Source organism: Pterocles gutturalis, unplaced genomic scaffold, assembly GCF_000699245.1.
Source record: "Pterocles gutturalis isolate BGI_N339 unplaced genomic scaffold, ASM69924v1 scaffold47169, whole genome shotgun sequence".
Taxonomy (NCBI): domain Eukaryota; kingdom Metazoa; phylum Chordata; class Aves; order Pterocliformes; family Pteroclidae; genus Pterocles; species Pterocles gutturalis.
Genome location: NW_010137517.1, coordinates 29,053 through 37,872, shown reverse-complemented (window position 1 = coordinate 37,872; position 8,820 = coordinate 29,053).

Sequence of the window (8,820 nt, the reverse complement as noted above, 5' to 3'; positions counted from 1 at the left end):
CGAAATTTGCCTTCGCTCCAGTCCGTTCTTCCTTTTGTTTTGTCAGCTTAATCAGAGAGAGCGTTAGACAGTTATTAGCCTGAGAAAATGAAAATTCACTTTAAATGTAATAATTTGTTTGCTCATAGGCCCTCTTAAAGACGGCTGTCACCCTGCCGTTGGTTTTGAGCCCAGTAAAACATTGCATGTAGCAGTTTTGTTAACATACAAGGCAAAAAGTGCTTCCTGAATGGCATGTTCCAGGTATCTTTTATTCTTCTTTCCAGGAAGGTGGGACTGGAGCTGGGCAATATTGTTATCATTTTTGTAATGTGTATTTAGTTAAAAATAGATTTCTCCTTTAAAATCCATAGGGTGAAGGCTAGACATATGGAGCCTTTTTCATGTTGTGTAGTATCTTACTTTGTGGGAGCCCTTTGGCTTGATCCTGTGTCTTCATCTTTTACATCGGTGTAGATCTTTACAGCCTGTTATTTTATACTCTGAAGTTTAATATGAAAATAGTTGGCAAAATTAGCTGTCAGACAAGTCGTGTCTTACATGCAGGCTTCAATATTAATGACTGTGTTTTCGTGCTCTTGAGTCTTCACACACTGTAGGAGAACTAATAGTGCAGAAGAGGGTGGTGTAATCCACACATGAGATATCACTGTGTAAGAAGTAGTTTGCAAATATTTTTGCTATTTTCTGTTACTTTGTATGGCCTCATTAAAATTGCGGTTACAACAGTTATTATCTGCTAATATATATTATGGTAAAAAACACATGATAAAAATTAGAAGGAACTTTGGAATTGGGTTTTTTTGTGGGAACTTTAGTGTCCTGGTTATATTGAAGTCAATGGTGGCAATGCAGTTAACCTTACTGAGGCTGCCATTTCACCCCATCTGGCTGAATTTGAGGTTGAAACAACATATGCTTTCCCTAAGTGAATGTGAGTTACATTGGTCGTAGTAACCATTGTAGTGTGTCCTAACAGTAGGTTTCTTACACATTTCCCGTGAGAGACCCTTGTGCTCCCTGCCTCAAAATTTTGAACTTTCAGAAGCTCTAAGTTTATAATATCTTTCAAAATTAGAGTGAAAGAAAAGGAACAGGAATATTTGCAGAATGCTAACTGCTGTTATGTGATTCTAGCCTGCTTTTCTCTCCTGTGCTCAGTTTTTCCCTTTCTGCCTTTTTTTGCTTCTTTTCCACTCCTTACAATTTATTGATTTCGCAGTATGTACTCTGTCCTGCTTTGGTTTTTGTAGCTGTCACTCCATTCTCCACTCTATTTTGTGTTATGTCTGTGGTCCCCCACTGTCTTCTCATACTCTTCATTTTCCCTGCGAGGTTCTGAGCTGCAGTCTCCTACTTGGCTCTGTGTGCTAAACCATAGAGTCAAATTAACTAGAAATGCAGTCAGAGAGCACTTCAGAGAACAGTCTAGCTACTTCCCATCTGCTGTTAGTACACTCATAACTGGAGCAAAGAAAGTGGAAGTGACACATACCAAAGAGGGATAAAAATCCATGGCATGTATGGGTCAGTTTTTAATCTCTGTAAGAAGGCAAATGAGCATGAGATTTTAAAGCGATGTTTTTCCTTAATCTGCTTGGAGGATTTCGGCACCAATTTGGAGCTAGTTTTGATCAACCTGAAATTGTATTTCTTTGTGACTAAGTGACTGCAAAAGTGTGACAAGTGAGTTATTAATCCAAAAAAGTTTCATTTCACTCTAGCTCATGTAGCTGTAGTGTCTTTGGAGGGATGGCTTACTGGCTGAATCCAAGAGAGGTTGTTCTTTCTCACCTGAGTGACCACGCTCAGTAAGCTGGCCTGACAAGAGTTTGTGGTGCATGCTTGGCATATGAGGAAGGAGAGAGAGCTGCTGGGCTGACCAGGAGCTGTTACTTAATTCAGAGAGCAGCTGGATTGGGCAGGGAGCCATGCTGGAGGGGTTTGATCCAGGCAGCAGCTGGACTGGGCCTGGCTGAGGGCCACACTGGAGGGATTTGATCCAGAGAGCATCTGGACTTGTTCAGGAGATTCAGACGAATCCCTCAGTGGTGGAGATGGATGGTCTAGTCAATGGGAATTAGATTCCAGTTTGCAGTGAGGGTTTGCTGAAGTGTCCATGAGTATAGCAAAAGGACAGTAGAGTCCCTTGTTCAAATAGGTTGTACAGGGGTTAGTGAATTTTTGCATCAGATGAGGCTGCGTTTGTATATTGATGCATAAAACTAGGAACAATCTATTGGTGCAGACTTACTGAAGTATGGTTCTCCTAAAGTACCTTGTCGTTTTGAATAGCATTGCTGTGTTGCTTGACAGCAATGTCCTTTCCTGCATAAGAGTAAGAGGATGTCCACAGATGTTAGGTTAGGTGCTGATCTCTTCATCAGCTTGATGCATTTTTCTGGAAAGCTAAGATTTTCTCAGCTACTTTGGTGAGAGGATCCAAGAGAGGAAAAAAGAGAAAAAAACCACCTGGGCACTATCCTTCTTGAACTCTTAAGTAACCTAGACAAGCTTCAGAATCACAAGCTAATCTTTCTTCTTGTAATTTCCTTTGCTGTTGGAGGCATATTTGTAACCAGACATCTCCTGAAGAATCTCTGAGGCCCTAATATTCTGTTGCCTCGCAATATTGAAAGCTAATCTCTTCTTTTATTTTGGGTAATTCTTTTAAAAGGATGAAACTGAAGGATGAAAGGATGAAAAGCAGGGGATTGGTTCAGACTGTCATAGATATTTAGGCAGCTATTATGCACAGCAACGTTTAATTAGATGGTGACTAGGCATGTAAAGTTCTCTGAAGATCTGTGTCTTAGTAAATAACCTTGAAGATGGGGTTTGTCTCTTACAGGACATTTCTTACCACTTTTTCTTCTAACATGTTAGATAACTCCAACAATGTGACTGCCTCCTCAGTGTGACTTCCAGTTTTTGTCTTGGGTTTATTTCACAGCCTACTGTGCTTGTTAGTAGGGTTTCTTACTCAAAAATGGCCATTGTTAGTAAGATTCTTCTAGTAGTCCCCAAATTTATTAATGGAATCAGTGTCATTTGCACCGCAACACTATGGCTCTCTGGCACAGCCTCATGTCTATGCCTCATACCATCCTCTGTTTTTGAGGTAGAACTGCAAGTACTGTTGGTTAAGCCAACAGTATGACCAAAAGAAGTAGTCTTGCACTTCTCCCATCTTTAGACACTTGGTACTCCCTGCCTCCCCACCTGTGTTTGTGCTGGAATATTTGTTTGTGTAGTCACAGCATTAATAGCAAAATAGAGGGCTCAGTACTGCTAGTGCTTATCAGGGGAGGGTGACAATAGTAAGAGGAGCTAGGTAATCTTTTCTATATTTTGAGGCCCAGGATGTGCTATGGGCAGAGATTCTATCTCCTTTTGTACTGCCTGGCAATATACAGCAGATAAATAATGCCAGCTCCTACAAGGGAAGTGAAAATAATTTTCTCAAGCACTACTTTTATATACTTTGTATACAATTAATAACAAGGCAGTAGTGCCCTGCAGAACTGACCACCACTACTCTGTTATTCTGTGTCACCAATTTTAAGGCATTCACTTGCTATTTCCCTGACTTACTCTCTGTCTTCGCAGGCCCAAGGAAAGCACAGTGTAGAGACTGTTGAGGTAATTGAACACTAGGAGGAAGTGATTGAGGAGCTATGAGTAAACAAGTTAGTATTAATACAGTGTTCCACAGTGTTGGTTTCTCCAGTTCCTCTCTGTTTATGCAGGCCTAGGGAATAAACAACTATACTTAATTAACTATGCTACAGAGACCTGTACATTCTGTCTCCTGTCAAAATATTGCATTCTGGCAGGCAGAAGGGGAAGAAGAGACACGCTATTACCATGATTATGAACAGTAGCTTGGTATATTGCACAAATAATTTGCTGCAATGTAGATTAGTCAGCACTGGTGGACACTTCACTAATTTTACTGCTCTCTTAGTATTTTTTTTCTTCATCCCCAAATGATGTACGCAGACATATTTTAGGAGTGCATTTCTAACACATGCCTCATGTATTAGTTCTGTCTAAATGAACAGGTGTTCAGGTTGAAAGCTGCTGCCAGGGCACATTTATGTTCTGACAGTGGTGAAAGGTTTCCCAGCCTCTTTCTGCTTACTTGGACCAAGGGAAACTGCTCTGTCATTCGGTCTGCCGTGTACTATTGTAACATCATTTTAGTGTAAGTACCTTATTCTTTTCTCTTTACCCACCGTGAGACTCTGAATGTTGCTTGTCATGTTATGTGTCATGCGGTTTATGGATTTTATAAATAAAAAGTATCTGATGTTATGTATAACTCTGGTGAATACACCAGTGGATCTTCCAAATAGTTTCAAAATGCAGCTTGTCTTAAAGACCTGATTCCTTAGATAAGCAAAACTTCCATGGGAACTTGAAAAAGGATAGTAGGATGAGTGTCTTTCAGTTACTGAGATTAATGTTACAAGACAAATTCTTACTCTTATGCTTTGATAAAGCCATTTTTATAGTCCATTTCACCGAGCATTTAAATTGTATATTGCCTTACTAATCAAGGTGTTGTGAACCTTAAAAACATCACTGTATTCTTATAAACTGATTCATTTGAAATAGTGTCAAAGATAGCACTTAAGAGCACCCTTCCTAGGGAGGTATGGATTATGAGTTTTTAATAGTATTCAACTATTTGACTATGAGATTCAAATATAAATTAGTCTCTTCAAGGGAGAGATTAAGACAGAAGGTATTCACAATCTGGATAGTGTTGTTCAGTGCCAGTTTGGTAGAAGGATATAAATGTGCATTTTTGCACACAGAAGTTATCCTTTTTAGCTGGAGATGCTCAGCTGGAACAGGGTTCAGAGATCTTGTGCTGCTTCAGGCAGACAAGAGCAGGAAGCCATAGAAAAAGTGCAACAGCATTCTGCTGGGCACAGAGTGAATAAAGCCAATGAGTGGGATTTTTCCTTACATTCAGTATGGACTTAATCTGAAATTAGGGGTGAAATTCTTGTTACTTTCAGTGCTGACAGACAGTCCAGTTCTGAGCTATTTTAAAAATCTCACTCCTGTTCTTTCAGTTGTTTCCACCTGATTTTATGGCAATTCTGGCGGACTGGCATTTCAGTCCTGGGCATATCTTTGTTATGGTGTAATTCACAGCGCTATATTTCCTTTTTCCATCTGAGTTTGGTTTTGTTTTTGTGGGGTTTTTTTTGTTTGTTTTGGGTTTTTTGTTTGTTTGGTTTTTTTCTCCCCCCCTACCATTCACCCTTTTTAAATCTAACTTATGTCCGTCCATTTTCCTACTCTGGTAGCTCTTTAGGGTTTTTAAAGGGCTTCCCTTTTCTTTCCCTTCCTGTACTGCTGCTCCCCCAGAGCTCCATGTTAACTGAGGTACCTGTCTGTCTGGTGATTCCCTACGCTAAGGCTCCCTATAGTCTCAGGACTGAATGCTACCAGTGCAGCAAAAAGGGCTGTGGACTTTCCATATAGTTTCTCTGTTTCTTATTCTAAAGGTAGGTTCAATCCTTATCTTAAAGAATTTTACAGTTTAAGGAACTGCTGTCTTCCTGAGAGTAAGATATAGAATAACAAAGTGCTGATAATATGGCACGTGATCTTAATCTACTGTGGATTTATTAAAGTACAGATGGTGTACTTTCTGAGTTCCTAGAATTACCATAGGAAGTATGTGGTTCTCAAGCTGTTCATATATGATTAAAAAAAACCCCTGTTTGCCAGAATTTGGCCAGTGAGGTTGGCTTTGACAACATCTAAACTCTAAGGGAAATACAGCAGAAATTCCCCTGTGTCGTCATTTTGTGAGTTCAAACCAACAGAATATAACATGGTTTCCACTTCAAGATCTCATCTAGTTTTAGAGTTTGCAAAATTAGTTGAGTGTAACCTGATATTTGCATTGTTAGGCATGTTATCTGATTTCATTGCAGAATTTTTAGTGCAATTTTAAGTACTGAACAGAGACTGGCATCTACTAGGTCAGGTAAATTCATATAATGATAAATGTTGCCTAGTGTAATTGTCCTAAGTGATCAGAAATCTAATCTGAGTCTGATGTCTGCACAACTCTACAATGAATAATGCAGTAGAAGTCTGGACTGCCCCTTGCACACCCCTTTTATCTGAATGTCAAAATCTGTCACTCATATGAAGGAGAGGCCACTCTGATGGTGAAAGAGAAATTCAGAAATTTAACTTTTACTAGAATAAGTCATTGTTTTGCATGTCTTGCAAATAATTTTTTAAAAAATATTTTTGTACTGTATAAAGAATGTTGAGTAAATTTTGTGTGGAAAAAGCCACAGAAGAAGCATTTTGGTGATCTATCTTGTGCCTGCATTAATGGATAAAGAATCTGGATTAAAATTTGTGTCGGTTTCCCTCACAGCTGTGCCATTTTCACCAATCTTTACATGTGTAGTAGAAAGGGAATGACAGACTCCTTATTCCTTTTTTCTCCCCTTGATGGCTGTAAAAGTGATTGTCAGGATTTAATGAAAAAAAGAGAATAGGGATTTATTTTGCTCATTCTTTTTCATCTGACTTCTTTCTTTTTTTGAATTTTTCAGGTCTTGATAATGTGTTAATAAAAAGCAATTATGTATTTAAAAACCAAGGCATCTTAGAATCATAGAATCATTTAGTTTGGAAAAGACCTTTAAGATCATTGAGTCCAACTGTAAACTCGCTTCAGTTGATTTTAGTGCTACAAATTTAAAAAGACTGAAAGTCTGTTGAATAAAGCTTGTATTTGGTTGAGAGGATATTTATTCACTGCCCCACTGATCTCAAGACATAAATTGATAGGAAGCTGTAAGGACCTTGTAATGATTCTCTGTACGGAGCTGAAACCTACTTGTGAAAGAATGTTGGTTCCCTGACGATGCCTGCAAACGCACCTCGCAGCGAGCTGGTCAAACCTAACCGCCTGCTCTGACTTGGTCTTCCCGGCAGGCTTCATGTGTTAAAGAAGGTCTCCTCTGGCCAGCTATGGCGCAGAAGGGCTGGAACCACTTCTAAATCAGCGTCCAGCGTCTTGATTTTCAGTTGTTATGAAAGACTTACTTGCAGCAGTAACGTGCACTTGGCTTATTATATCAATAGTTCTTTTCTTAAGGTGCTGTTTATACAGCTAAGCTTTGCCTATAGCCATTTCTTTTACTTTAAGCTACAGCTGCAGAAGCATCATTTGAGCTTGCTGAGTTAAAGAAGCAAGAGAGAAGAAACACAATTTAGTGCTATTTTTTTTGGAAACTGGTATTGGGTCCTTTTGTGAAAGGGCCCACCTGGTTCTTTGGTGTAGACAGAACCATTCAGACAAAGCTGCAATAAACCTGTGTGTGTAAATGGTGTAGGCAGAACATATGCCAGCATTTACTATGTAAGATTGCTGAGTTGTGTGCTTGATCCTCTGAACTGGGGGCTCTAAGAGCCTTCTGCCCTCACACTTGTGTGTTGCTCCTTGGAAAAGAATTAGCTAAGGAGCTGTATGCAAAGTCAGCCAGGGAGCTCTCCATAGGTAGAGCCAGCAGCTACTATCTATTAAAGTCACTGCAGAACTGAAAGGACAGAGGTTTACATTGTGTTGTCTTACCGTTGCTCTCAACAAGGGGTGTGCAGACTGTGTACTTCCTTAGGGGCACTGAGTGCATACTGGGAAGAAGTTCCTGCTGGTGGAAAGAAAGGGAGAGCTGATCTCCCTCCTCTGCAGCCTACTTCCTGGGTGAATTGCTCCTATGGACCGACTGATTCACTAGAAAATTCACAGGCAATGGAAAGAGAAGGAAGGATGCTTTGTTCCCTTTCCTCCCCTGCCATAGGTATGAACATGCCAGTTAGTTCAGAAGCGAAATAAACAAACATTTATTCTGCTCTTTCTGCTTCAGTCAGTCATCTTCTCATTTGAATTATTTAAGGTTTTAGGTGTTTAAGAAGAGAAGGCTTGGGGGACCTTATCAGTACTTGAAGGGAGGGTGCAAAGAGGACAGAGCCAGGCTCTTCTCAGTGGTGCCCAGTGACAGGACCAGAGGTAGCAGACGCAAGCAGAAACACAAGAGGTTCCCTCTGAACATCAGGAAACACTTTTTTACTGTGAGGGTGACTGAGCACTGGCATAGGTTGTTCAGGGAGCTTGTGGAGTCTCCATCGATGGAGATATTCAAAAGCCATCTGGACATGGTCCTGGGCAACTGGCTTTAGGAGGCTCTGCTTAAGTAGGAGGTTGGACCAGATGACCTTCAGACCCTCCTTCCAACATCAGCCACTCTGTGATTCTGACTTGAAATGGCATCTTCCCCAAGTAAGAGCTTAAAAATCAGCTTGTCAGAAATCTTGTTGATAAGTAGTCTCCATGGTTTAACAGGTGAAGGCAATGGAGTTTTGGTCCTTGTTAGTAAAAGGAATGATGGTTCAGAAGCAGAGTGTTATGTGCAGAGCAGGAAGACCCTTTCTCTTTGTGTATGAGTGCCTCTGTACAGAGGTGGCTCGGTTGTTCCGTGTTTCTAAGAACAGCGTGGGTTCTGTATGCTGCTGCAGCTCACACTCAGGAGTGAATGACACAGCATCCATGTCTTCTGTATTTCTAGTTCTGGTTTGGACAAAGAGGTTGAAGTGTCCAAGTGCTCTGTAAGTAGGGAATCAGCGGAAAGGGGAGAGGGGGAAATGGTGAGGAGCAAGCAAAATAAAAATGCTGGAGGAAAAAAACTTAATGATAAATGACAATACCCGCAGCAGAAGGTTGGTGATGGAAGAGGGTGGTTGCATGAGATTGAACCTAGATGCAGGGTGAAC